Below are 13,784 nucleotides of genomic sequence, written 5' to 3' on the forward strand. Positions count from 1 at the left end.
ATGAATCACAGCACACTAGGCCTCCCTGTCCATCACCAACTCCCGGAGTTCACTCAAACTCACCTCCATCGAGTCAGTGATGCCATCCAGCCACCTCATTCTCTGTGTTCCCCTTCTCCTCCTGCCCCCAATCCCTCCCAGCATCAGAGTCTTTTCCAATGAGTCAACTCTTCACATGAGTTGGCCAAAGTATTGGAGTTTCAGCTTTAGCATCAGTCCTTCCAATGAACACCCAGGACTGGTCTCCTTTAAGATGGACTGGTTGGATCTCCTTGCAGTCCAAGGGACTCTCAAGAGTCTTCTCCAACACCACAGTTCAAAAGCATCAATTCTTTGGTGCTCAGTTTTCTTCGCAGTCCAACTCTCACATCCATACATGACCACTGGAAAAACGATAGCCTTGACTAGACGGACCTTGGTTGGCAAAGTAATGTCTCTGCTTTTTAATATGCTATCTAGGTTGGTCATAACTTTCCTTCCAAGAAGTAAGCGTCTTTTAATTTCACGGCTGCAATCAGCATCCGCAGTGATTTTGGAGACCAAAAACATAAAGTTGAGACTGTTTCCACTGTTTCCCCATCTATTTGCCATGAAGTGATGGGACCAGATGCCATGATCTTAGTTTTCTGAATGTTGAGCTTCAAGCCAACTTTTTCACTCTCCTCTTTCACTTTCTGCCTGACCTCAGCTTACTAGAAAGCTATGATAATCAGGAGTGTGATTACAAAAAAGAAAAAAAAAAGCGTGGTATTGGAGAAATAATGGACAACAGGTAAACGGACAAAATAAAGAGCCCCATAATTGACCCACATAAATAAAACGAAGTCAGTCTTCACAAGGCAGCACGGACAGTACAAGGGCACAGACATAGCATTTTCAGAAAGCAATACTGGAGCAACTGGAAGTCCAAGTGCAAACGGTGAACCTCGGACGTCCCTGGTGGTACAGTCGATAAGGATCCACCTGCCAATGCAGGTCTGAAAAGATCCCTAGTCTGAGAAGATTCCACATAACTTGGGTCAACCAAGCCCATGTGCCACAACTACTGAGCCCATGCTCTGGAGTCCTCAAACCGCAACTACTGAAGCCCATGTGCCGAGACCCAGTGCTTCACAACAGGAGAAGTTGCCATGATGAGAAGCCAGCATACGGGGCAATGAAGGACAGTAACTTCCAGCTCCAAGACTGTCACAGCTCCATTATCAGAGGATACACTTGGAAGGTATTTGGACCCTCTCACCAATAAAATCAGCACACTTTACAGCTATGATGTGCCTCAAGAGCATAGTGAGACTAAAGCCTTTTTTTTTGCTGGTAACAAAGGTTATCTGATTCCTCTGGGGTCACACCACAAGGCAACAGCAATACAGAAACTAGAAATCAGTCCTCCTATTGTGTTCCTCCAGTTGTCCTAATGTGTATTCACAGGAGACAAATACATTTTCATATCAAGCAATGCACAGAATGCCAAATCTGCGCACATACCCACACGTTGCTCTCTACAACCATACATACATGCTTTTGATTATCTGCCTTAAAAAAACAAGTCCATTTTCCTTGCTGATCCTCCACAACTGCATGAGTTCAGAGAACTACAAGCTGACTCAGTGTCTACATTTTTAAAGCTCTCTTCCTTAGACGTGCTGCCCATTTTGCAACAAGCCTGCACATATGTGAAAAATGTCATGCTTTATATCATGTGGTGCCTCTGGGCATTTTGTCAAATTATTTCCATTTTTCTATTCCAGGTCCTAATGATCCTAGACACTCACTATGAGAGGGGAGGAAATGTGTGTCCTGCCTCCCTCCCCTTGAAATCTTCCCCCTGGCAATTGCGAAAGGGCGTTCGGGCTCCGTGTGTTCTCCTCAGATGGATCACAACTGCCCCATCTTGACTTCACATTCATGACTCTGTTCTTGCTCTTACTGCCTCCACGTCAGTGTGCCCCCCGATCACCTGCAGCCTGTATTTTCTCCTTTTGAACAATCTCTGATCTTTATACCAAATCTGCCAACACCAAGCTTTCCTTGTGCTGTTGCCAGTGCTCCTCTGCTCTCTGTGTATTTGGATCCGTGATTGGGAGCAATGAGCAGAAAATAGAGTGCATTTGTTCAGCCTCTCTCGCGTGGACACAACAGCAGGCCTCCTCCAGTCTCATGCACAACCTCCATTTATAAGGCCTTTGCTGGGTTCCAGGCTTCCCAAGTGGCTCAGCAGTAAAGAATCCACGTGCCAATGCAGGAGACCCAGGAGATGAGGGTATTACCCCTGGGTTGGGAAGACCCCCTGGAACAGGGCATGGCAATCCACTCTAGCATTCTTGCCTGGGAAATCTCATGAACAGAGTCTGGTGGGCTGTAGTGATCCATTGTGTTGCAAACTGTTGGCTACAACTGAAGCGACTGAGCACACCTGCACCACGTGGCTTCAAAGAGAAAGAAAGGAACACCTACCGGGGCCAGTCTGGCGATGACGGGGACAGGCAGGTCCTTCCTGTAGTGTTAGCACTCTCTTGCTCTGTTGGAACCTTCCACAGATCTTTGAGAAGGAACAAAAATCAATTCAAACCTTCACAGGCCGCAGTGGGTCTCAGGAGGACTGGGGAGCCAACAGAGCCTGGTTTACAAATCTTCATTCCCCAGGCTGAGGCTCAGAGCTTCTGGTAATGACCATCCCAGGGTCTGGGGTTGGCTCTGAGACCTGCTTGCAGTTAAATATCCTGGCCGTCCCCTCAAACTGAGGAGTTTTCTTTAGAACTGATTGGTGTGTCCACAAAACAGTTCCCTTCATACAAAATGTTTCCGTTTCCTTAGGAGAAGGGAAGCTTCAAAAATCATGTGGAGTATTTGAGTAATGGAACAGTCCAACAATCTCTCTTATTTCTAAAAATCATGGTAAATAACTTACTAGGAAAATCATAAATTACATCATTGTGCTGAAACAGGAGACCGTTTTGTAACTGGTGAAATAGGATAATGCAAAATTGTTGAGAAGTAAGGAGGGAAAAGGAGATCCAATCAGTCCATCCTAAAGGAGATCAGTCCTGGGTGTTCATTGGAGGGACTGATGTTGAAGCTGAAGCTCCAATACTTTGGCCACCTGATGCAAGGAGTTGACTCATTGGAAAAGACCCTGATGCTGGGAAAGATTGAGGGCAGGAGGAGAAGGGGACAACAGAGGATGAGATGGTTGGATGGCATCACCGACTCGATGGACATGGGTTTGGATAAACTCCAGGAGTTGGTGATGGATAGGGAGGCCTGGCATGCTGCAGTCCATGGGGTCGCAAAGAGTTGGACATGACTGAGTGACTGAACTGAACTGAAGGGGGAACCTGCTAACCCTGAAGTCATAACACTCTAAGATGCTTGTGTATACCTCCTCTTAGATGCTGAGCAGGGATGTGAGAAAGCAGCCCACATGTAAGATTTTAGAGTCTTGGAAGTCCTTGCAGCCCAGCAACAGAAAATAGGAGGGATTCTCTTCCAGCCATTGACGGGGGCCTTAAATTTTACTCTTAAATAGATTCTTTTTTTTTTTAATTTAAAGATCCATGCTCTGATAAAATGTAAATGACTCCAAGAAACAGTAGTATTCTGAGCTAGCATTGCTTGTTATTTCCTTAGAATGAAGGACTTGTCAAAACCTTTCTGTAGAGTAAATTGTGACTGGGGTGGGGAGGAACCGAGAGAGTATTTAGACCAAGTTAGTTGAAGAAGGAGGGAGAAGGTGCTTACAGTCCCAGAGGCAAGAGGCAGAAGTGGAAGATAAACCAGTACTTGATTATGAATCGGCTCAGCCCTGTTGGCAGTAACCAGAGTTGTAGAGTTTCCTGTCAGAAGAAGTGTTCTAGAACAGGCTGGCAAGAATGCCATAGTGGTAGTTGGTGGTTTAGTCACTAAGTCATGTTTGATTCTTGCAACTCCTTGGACTGTAGCCCACCAGGCTCCTCTGTCCGTGGGATTTCCTAGGCAAAAATAGTAAAGTGGGCTGCCACATTAAATACCACATGGAAGGCTGGACTCTGTACAGGCCACAGTGAATTTAGCAAACATTGACTATGCACCTTCTACCAAATGCAGTAACAATGTCTATCCGTCATCCTTGTGTCTTCAAACAGCTCATCATCTATGTCAATGGGTAAATCCCACCAGTTCTGTTCACTAGCATAATTCCTCTTCTTCATGAAGTCTGAAGAGCATAATAACATTCCACAGTTCAGTTCAGCTCAGTCGTGTCCGAATCTTTGCGACCCCAGCTGCAGCACGCCAGGCCTCCCTGTCCATCACCAACTCCCGGAGTTCACTCAAACTCATGTCCATCAAGTCGGTGATGCCATCCAGCCATCTCATTCTCTGTCATCTCCTTCTCCTGCCTCCAATCCCTCCCAGCATCAGTCTTTTCCAATGAGTCAATTTTTCGCATGAGGTGGCCAAAGTATTGGAGCTTCAGCTTTAGCATCAGTCCTTCCAATGAACACCCAGGATTGATCTCCTTTAGAATGGACTGGTTGGGTCTCCTTGCAGTCCAAGGGACTCTCAAGAGTCTTCTCCAGCACCACAGTTCAAAAGCATCAATTCTTCAGTGATCAGCTTTCTTCACAGCCCTAATATCACATCCAAACATGACCACTGGAAAAACCATAGCCTTGACTAGACAGACCTTGGTTGGCAAAGTAATGTCTCTGCTTTTTATTTTTTTTATTTTTTTTTTGAACAGAGGAAAATTTATGCGTCGAACCTGGACTGGTCACTTATGATAATATACATGCTACAATTCCATTCTCTCCAATCATTCCACCTTCACCCTCTCCCACAGAGTCCCAAAGACTGTTCTAAATGCCTATGTCTCTTTTGCAGTCTCTTATACAGGGTTCAGGTTACCATTTTTCTAAATTCCATATATATGCGTTAATATACGGTATTGATGTTCTTCTTTCTGGCTTACTTCACTCTGTATAATTGGCTCCAATTTCATCCACCTCATTAAAACTGATTCAAATGCATTCTTTTTGATGGCTGAGAAATACTCCATTGTGTATATGTACCAAAGCTTTCTTATCCATTCATCTGCAGATGGACATCTAGGTTGCTTCCATGTCCTGGCTATTATAAACAGTGCTGCAATGAACATTGGAGTACATGTGTCTCTTTCAATTCTGGTTTCCTCGGTGTGTATGCCCAGGAGTGCGATCGCTGGATCATATGGCAGTTCTATTTCCAGTTTTCTGAGGAATCTCCACACTGTTCTCCATAGTGGCTGTACTAGTTTGCATTCCCACCAACAGTGTAAGAGGGTTCCCTTCTCTCCACACCCTCTCCAGCACTTATTGCATGTAGACTTTTGGATAGCAGCCATTCTGACTGGTGTGAAATGGTATCTCATTGTGGTTTTGATTTGCATTTCTCTGATGATGAGGGATGTTGAGCATTTTTTCATGTGTTTATTAGCCATCTTTATGTCTTCTTTGGAGAAATGTCTGTTTAGTTCTTTGGCCCATTTTTTGATTGGGTCACTTAGTTTTCTGGAATTAAGCTGCAGGAGCTGCTTGTATAATTTGGAGATTAATCCTTTATCAGTTGCTTCATTTGCTATTATTTTCTCCCATTCTGAAGGCTGTCTTCTCACCTTGCTTAGAGTTTCCTTTGCTGTGCAGAAGCTTTTGATTTTAATTAGGTCCCATTTGTTTATTTTTGCTTTTATTTCCAATATTCTGGGAGGTGGGTCTTGGAGGATCCTGCTGTGTTTTATGTCGGAGAGTGTTTTGCCTACGTTCTCCTCTAGGAGTTTTATAGTTTCTGGTCTTACATTTAGATCTTTAATCCATTTTGAGTTTATTTTAGTGTATGGTGTTAGGAAGTGTTCTAGTTTCATTCTTTTACAAGTGGCTGACCAGTTTTCCCAGCACCACTTGTTAAAGAGACTGTCTTTTCTCCATTTTATATTCTTGCCTCCTTTGTTGAAGATAAGGTGTCCATAGGAGCGTGGGTTTATCTCTGGGCTTTCTATTTTGTTCCATTGATCTATATTTCTGTCTTTATGCCAGTACCATACTGTCTTGATGACTGTGGCTTTGTAATAGAGCCTGAAGTCCGGCAGGTTAATTCCACCAGTTCCATTCTTCTTCCTCAAGATTGCTTTGGCTATTCGAGGTTTTTTATATTTCCATACAAATTGTGAGATTATTTGTTCTAGTTCTGTGAAAAATATTGTTGGTAGCTTGATAGGGATTGCATTGAATGTATAAATTACTTTGGGTAGTATACTCATTTTTACAATATTTATTCTTCCAATCCACGAACACGGTATATTTCTCCATCTATTCATGTCCTCTTTGATTACTTTCACTAGTGTTTTATAGTTTTCTATGTACAAGTCCTTTGTTTCCTTAGGTAGATATATTCCTAAGTATTTAATTGTTTTCATTGCAACAGTGAATGGAATAGTTTCCTTAATTTCTCTTTCTATTTTCTCATTATTAGTGTATAGGAATGCAAGGGATTTCTGTGTGTTGATTTTATATCCTGCAACTTTGCTGTAATCATTGATTAGCTCTAGTAGTTTTCTGGTAGAGTCTTTAGGGTTTTCTGTGTAGAGGATCATGTCATCAGCGAACAGTGAAAGCTTTACTTCTTCTTTTCCAATTTGTATTCCTTTTATGTCTTTTTCTGCTCTGATTGCTGTGGCCAAAACTTCCAGAACTATGTTGAATAGTAGTGGTGAGAGTGGGCACCCTTGTCTTGTTCCTGACTTTAGGGGAAATGCTTTCAGTTTTTCACCATTGAGGATAATGTTTGCTGTGGGTTTGTCATATATAGCTTTTATTATGTTGAGGTATGTCCCTTCAATTCCCACTTTCTGGAGAGTTTTTATCAAAAATGGATGTTGAATTTTGTCGAAGGCTTTCTCTGCATCTATTGAGATAATCATATGATTTTTATTTTTCAGTTTGTTAATGTGGTGTATTACGTTGATTGATTTGCGTATATTGAAGAATCCTTGCATTCCTGGGATAAAGCCCACTTGGTCATGATGTATGATCTTCTTAATGTGTTGTTGGATTCTGATTGCTAGAATTTTGTTAAGGATTTTTGCATCAATGTTCATCAGTGATATTGGCCTATAGTTTTCTTTTTTTGTGGGGTCTTTACCAGGTTTTGGGATTAGGGTGATGGTGGCCTCATAGAATGAGTTTGGAAGTTTCCCTTCCTCAGCTATTTTCTGGAAGAGTTTGAGTAGAATAGGTGTTAGCTCTTCTCTAAATTTTTGGTAGAATTCAGCTGTGAAGCCATCTGGACCTGGGCTTTTGTTTGCTGGGAGATTTTTGATTACAGTTTCAATTTCCGTGCTTGTGATGGGTTTGTTCAGATTTTCTATTTCTTCCTGGTTCAGTTTTGGAAAGTTGTACTTTTCTAGGAATTTGTCCATTTATTCCAGGTTATTCATTTTATTGCCATATAATTGCTGATAGTATTCTCTAATAATCCTTTGTATTTCTGTGTTGTCAGTTGTGATCTCTCCATTTTCATTTCTAATTTTATTGATTTGGTTCTTCTCCCTTTGTTTCTTGATGAGTCTGGCTAGTGGTTTGTCAATTTTATTCACCTTCTCAAAGAACCAGCTTTTGGCTTTGTTGATTTTTGCTATGGTCTCTTTTGTTTCTTTTGCATTTATCTCTGCCCTAATTTTTATGATTGTCTCTGCTTTTTAATATGCTATCTAGGTTGGTCATAACTTTCCTTCCAAGGAGTAAGCGTCTTTTAATTTCATGGCAGCAATCAGCATCCGCAGTGATTCTGGAGCTCAAAAAATTAAAGTCTGACACTGTTTCCATTGTTTCCCAATCTATTTGCCATGAAGTGATGGGACCAGATGCCATAATCTTAGTTTTCTGAATGTTGAGCTTCAAGCCAACTTTTTCACTCTCCTCTTTCACTTTCATCAAGAGGCTTTTTAGTTCCTCTTCACTTTCCTTGAGCAGCAACGTTAATGAAAGGCTTTGCCCAAAGTGTTTCAAAGAAACTGGTTAAGTGGCCTGGGGTGTTTCTGACCCACCCTGACTGCCCCCTACCCCCACAGCTACTGACAGAGCAGCTCATCCTCTCTTTCAAGAGCTACCTGAGCGGAGAGTCTGTAGAACTCTGTGGAGAGTGATCTGATTAGCGATGTATATATGAGATGGTTGGAAGGCATCACTGACTCAATGGACATGAATTTGAACAAACTCTGGGAGATGGTTAAGGAAAAGGAAGTTTGACATGCTGCAGTTCATGGGGTTGCAAAGAGTCGGACATGACTTAGTGACTGAACGAGAACAAGTCTATGACCAATAAAGGAATTGTGTATGTTACATGTTCAAACCATCTACTTAAACAGAGTCCCAAAGAGCTGCTTCTTAAGAACTATTTCAATAAATAATTTGCTGAATAAGAAAGAGAAATAAACACTAGAAGTAATTGGCTATTTAAAAGTAAGTGATTTGAAAGAAAAATCAAAGTCGAATCCAGCCTCTTTTATTTTTGTTTAAAACATCATTGAGGGGCTTGGAAATCAACAGTGTCCTCCTGTGTTTCCCAGAGCCCACCCATGGGGAGCTGGACTGGGGCTAAACTCAGTCACAGAAGAGGTGGAAATCTGACCTAAGTAGAACCAATGGATTGTACTTGATTGTCTTTTCTTTTTTTTTTTTTAAGAATTTTTCCTTTTCCCATCCTAGTGCTAGATGTCAGACATCTCTACAAGTTACTTTTCTTCCTTTGTGGAATCCAAATCTGGCCATATAAGTCAGACACCCATGATCCTCTCCTTGATGGACAGACCACCAGTGATTAACAGCACTGGGTCAATAACATCTCTGCAAATGAAGACCAAAAAGAGGCACAAATGTCAGAAGCAAAGCCATTTGTTCAAAACTAATATTACCTGGAGGACTTCCTTGGTGGTCCAGTGATTAAGAATCTGCCTGCCAATGCAGAGCACTCGGGTTCAATCCCTGGTCCAGGAAGATTCCACATGCCATGGGGCTAATAAGCCCATGCACCGAAACTACTGAGCCCCTGTGCTGCAACTACTGAAGCCCACATGCTCTAAAGCCTACACTCAGCAACAAGAGAAACCATCCCTATGAGAAGCCCATGCACTGCAATAAAGAGCTGCTCCTACTAGAGACTCGGCACAGTCAAAAATAAACAAATAAAGTTTAAAAATAAATACGTACATATTACCTGGTTATGATATAATGCAGGTCAGGAAGCAACAGTTAGAACTGGGCATGGAACAACGGACTGGTTCCAAATAGAAAAAGGAGTACTTCAAGGCTGTATATTGTTACCCTGCTTATTTAACTTATCTGCAGAGTACATCATGAGGAATGCTGGACTGGAGCAAACACAAGCTGGAATCAAGATTGCTGGGAGAAATATCAATAACCTCAGATATGCAGATGACACCACCCTTATGGCAGAAAGTGAAGAAGAACTAAAGAGCCTCTTGATGAAAGTGAAAGAGAAGAGTGAAAACATTGGCTTAAAGCTCAACATTCAGAAAACTAAGATCATGGCATCTGATCCCATCACTTCACGGGAAATAGATGGGGAAACAGTGGAAACAGTGACTGACTTTATTTTTCTGGGCTCCAAAATCCCTGCAGATGGTGACTGCAGCCATGAAATTAAAAAATGCTTACTCCTTGAAAGGAAAGTTATGACCAACCTAGATAGCATATTAATAAGCAGAGACATTACTTTGCCAACAAAGATCTATCTAGTCAAGGCTATGGTTTTTCCAGTGGCCATGTATGGATGTGAGAGTTGGACTATAAAGAAAGCTGAGCACCGAAGAATTGATACTTTTGAACTGTGGTGTTGGAGAAGACTCTTGAGAATCCCTTGGACTGCAAGGAGATCCAACCAGCCCATCCTAAAAGAGATCAGTCCTGAGTGTTCATTGGAAGGACTGATGTTGAAGCCAAAACTCCAATACTTTGGCCACCTGATGTGAAGAGCTGACTCATTGGAAAAGACCCTGATGCTGGGAAAGATTGAGGGCAGGAGGAGAAGGGGACAACAGAGGATGAGTTGATTGGATGGCATCATTGACTCAATGGACGTGGGTTTGGGTTAACTCCGGGAGTTGGTGATGGACAGGGATGCCTGGCGTGCTGCAGTTCATGGGGTCACAAAGAGTCAGACACGATTGAGCGACTGAACTGAACTGAACTGAACTGATGATATAATGAATCATGTATGATAATATAAGGTAATATGTGGTATTAGAATATGATAATAATATGATAATATCCAAAATCACTGCAGATGCTGATTGCAGCCATGAAATTAAAAGATGTTTGCTCCTTGGAAGGAAAGTTATGACCAACCTTGATAGTATATTAAAAAGCAGAGACATTACTTTGCCAACCAAGGTCCGTCTAGTCAAGGCAATGGTTTTTCCCATGGTCATGTATGGATGTGAGAGTTGGACTGTGAAGAAAGCTGATCGCCAAAGAATCGATGCTTTTGAACTGTGGTGTTGGAGAAGACTCTTGAGAGTCCCTTATAGTGCAAGGAGATCCAACTAGTCCATTCTAAAGGAGATCAATCCTGGATGTTCATTGGAGGGACTGATGCTAAAGCTGAAACTCCAATACTTTGGCCACCTCATGCGACGAGTTGACTCACTGGAAAAGACTCTGATGCTGGGAAAGGTTGGGGGCGGGAGGAGAAGGGGACGACGGAGAATGAGATGGCTGGATGGCATCACTGACTCTGTGGACATGAGTTTGAGTGAACTCCGGGAGTTGGTGATGGACAGGGAGGCCTGGCGTGCTGTGATTCATGGGGTCACGGAGAGTCGGACACGACTGAGCGACTGAACTGAACTGAACTGAACTGATGTGGTAATAGCATCATAACAAAGGTAAACCAGAAATTCATCTTGACACTATTTTTTATAGGAGTCCTAGTATAATAGCATTGTGCTTTTTCAAGAATTTTCACATACATTATTGAATGCAATCTTCTAGAAAAAATATTAGGCAGATATATTATCTCTATTTAAAATATGAGCAGAATCAGAAAGTTTGTATTTCTGTAACAGATGAGTAAGTAGAAGACTTGAGATTGGAACCAAGTCTTAGGGCTCTGATGCTAGCATTCCTTTAGCTGATATATATACATTCTTTGAAATACTAACTTTTTGACAAGATCCAAAACTTAGTTTGAGACTGTAGAGAGTTCTTTCTTTATTCTGTGATTTCACCTGTCTCTCCACTAGCAGATACAGTACATAATGCTGACAAGTGGAAGATTCAAAGAAAATTCAGAGATGGCCTCTAGCTTCAAACAAGACAAGTAACACACAGAGGAAAACGCAAGCCATAGGAAATAAAATAAGAGTAAATTAATTAAAAAACGAAAGGAGAGGATAAAAGGAGAAGGGGGTGGCAGAGAATGAGATGGTTTGATGGCATCACCAGTTCAACAGACATCAGTGTGAGCAACCTCTGGGAGACGGTGGAGGACAGAGGAGCCTGGCAGGCTGTGGTCCGTGGGGCCCTGAAGAGTAGGACACAACTGAGCTACTGAGCAACAGCAACAAAGCCATAATAAAGCGAAATACTGAGAAGCAAAATATTAATGAGGATTGCCATCCTTAGGAAAGGCTGAAGAAACACACTGGCCTTGGTAAGGAATTTTCCAAAAAGCTCCAAAGGCAGGGAAGAGTGAATTTGTAGGGAAGCAGAAGATCATACCTGATGCCACGCAGACACTTAGGATTGTACACAGTTCCAGGGCTCCAGTGCATGTGGAGTGTGCGGGGAATTGTGTCCAGAATGGAGACTGGCCAGTAAGTGCCAGATAAACACAATCTGGAACTTGAGACCAAACTATGGTCAGAGCAAGGTTCTCTTTCCAATTGGGGTTAAAGGAAGACAGTGGTCTGTGGACATCTAGAAGCATGCAAGCACAGAAGCCCCATCTATAGCAGCCATGCTTGGTTAGACCCTTCCCAGTGGGCGCTCGCTCTGAGTCTACTGAAGCAGTGTACTTGCTGAGCGTGACTGAAAGCAGCAGGTTAGAAGGGTTGTCCCTGAGCGCCAGCAGCTGGGCAGGTGGGAGAGGCTGACTGATGCATGGCTGAGAAAAGTAGAGGCAGCAGTAGAAGTCAGTGGTTGTGGAAAATACAGCATTTACATGTAAGTCAGCTCAGAGGCACCTGGGGACCTCTAATATGGCACCACTTAGTCAGAGAAGAGAATTTGTGGACAATTTCTACATCGTCAGAAGATCTCTGTCTTGTAACATAGTCGAAGGAGCTATCATGAAACAGAACCAATTGTTATTGCTATTACTCTTGCAACATCTATAGTATTATTCACAGTGTACAATAGATTGAATTTGTGGGACTTCCCTAATGGCTCAGTGGTAAAGAATCTGCCTGCCAATACAGAAGTCACAGGTTTGATCCCTGACGTGGGAAGATTCCACATGCCTTGGAGCAACTGAGTCCCCGCACCACGACTATTGAGCCTGTACTCTAGAGCTCGGGAGCTGCAACTCCTGAAGCCCGTGAGCCCTAGAGCCTGTGCTCCACAGCAAGAGAGTAGCCCCCATTTACCGAAACTAGAGAAAAGCTCGAGCAGCAATGAAGACCCAGCACAGCCACAAATAAATAAACAAAATTATATTAAGAAAAGTACTGTGCTTGTGTAGTGCTGGCTCTGTACAAGTCCTGGACTGAGCACAGCACACATAGTATCTCTGAATGCAATGCATCTGTCTCCATCTTGTGTATCTAAAAACCCTTCACTAAGATGGGCAAGAACCAGAGTTCTTACCCCACAGAGACTGAGAGTGAGACCAGGTTCTTAACCATGATGCAGTAGAGGCTTTTTTTTTTCCATTAAAGGTAAATTATAAATGCCAAGAGACTCAGGAGAAGAACTCCACTCTGCATTTATAACACAAGTCAGCCACCATTTGTGGTCCGGGTGGGAAAATGCCAGAGAGCAAATGGGAATTGGGGAATTTTTACAATGAATGGAGACGGGCAACTAAGAGCCAGACAACCACCATCTGGGGCTGGAGACAAGATTATAGGCAGAGCAAGATTCTCATCAGTGCTTGTGCGTCTCTAGGTGAAGGGACAAGAACTCCTCCTTGAAACTCTGCCCTGTGTCCTGATGCCATGAGTCTGCTCAGCCATCTCCTGGGATGCCGTGGACATCACGGAAAGTACTCACGCCGTCTCCCTCCAGCTGAATGACCTGGGATGGAGAACACTGGAGAAGTGGACTCCCGCACTCCCCACCCTCAGCCCCAGGACCGTTCACCAGCAACGAGTCCATGGGATTTTCATTAAGGACATGAAAGCCTAGACGCTCATGAAGAATTTTTTTTAATTTTTTTGTCTCAACCTGGCATTTGTGGTACAGAAATGAAACAATTCATTTTGACAAGTTGCACTAAACTGAGGCCTGAACCATACTGTGAGAGCCTCTCTGTGGACCCCATAAAATACCCAGGAAATATGCACTTGACATCTGGTTTGCTGGATTCCTGCTGAGAAGTGGAGGCTTTGGTGTGGGGCTGTGGGTCCAGGCTGGCAGATTGGCTATGCACACAAATGTGCGTGAATCCACACAAAGGGGTCATGTTCAGGCATTAGTTGGGCATGTTCCAACAGAACGTTAGGACACACATGAGCAGAGAAGGAACAGTTGGACTCTTGTGCGGAAAGGCAGTGGAAACTTAAGAACGTGAATGTCAGGCACACAGCTCTAAGA

This window comes from Moschus berezovskii, chromosome 11 (genome assembly GCF_049115385.1).
Source record: "Moschus berezovskii isolate FMDL1 chromosome 11, NW_MosBer_1.0, whole genome shotgun sequence".
Taxonomy (NCBI): domain Eukaryota; kingdom Metazoa; phylum Chordata; class Mammalia; order Artiodactyla; family Moschidae; genus Moschus; species Moschus berezovskii.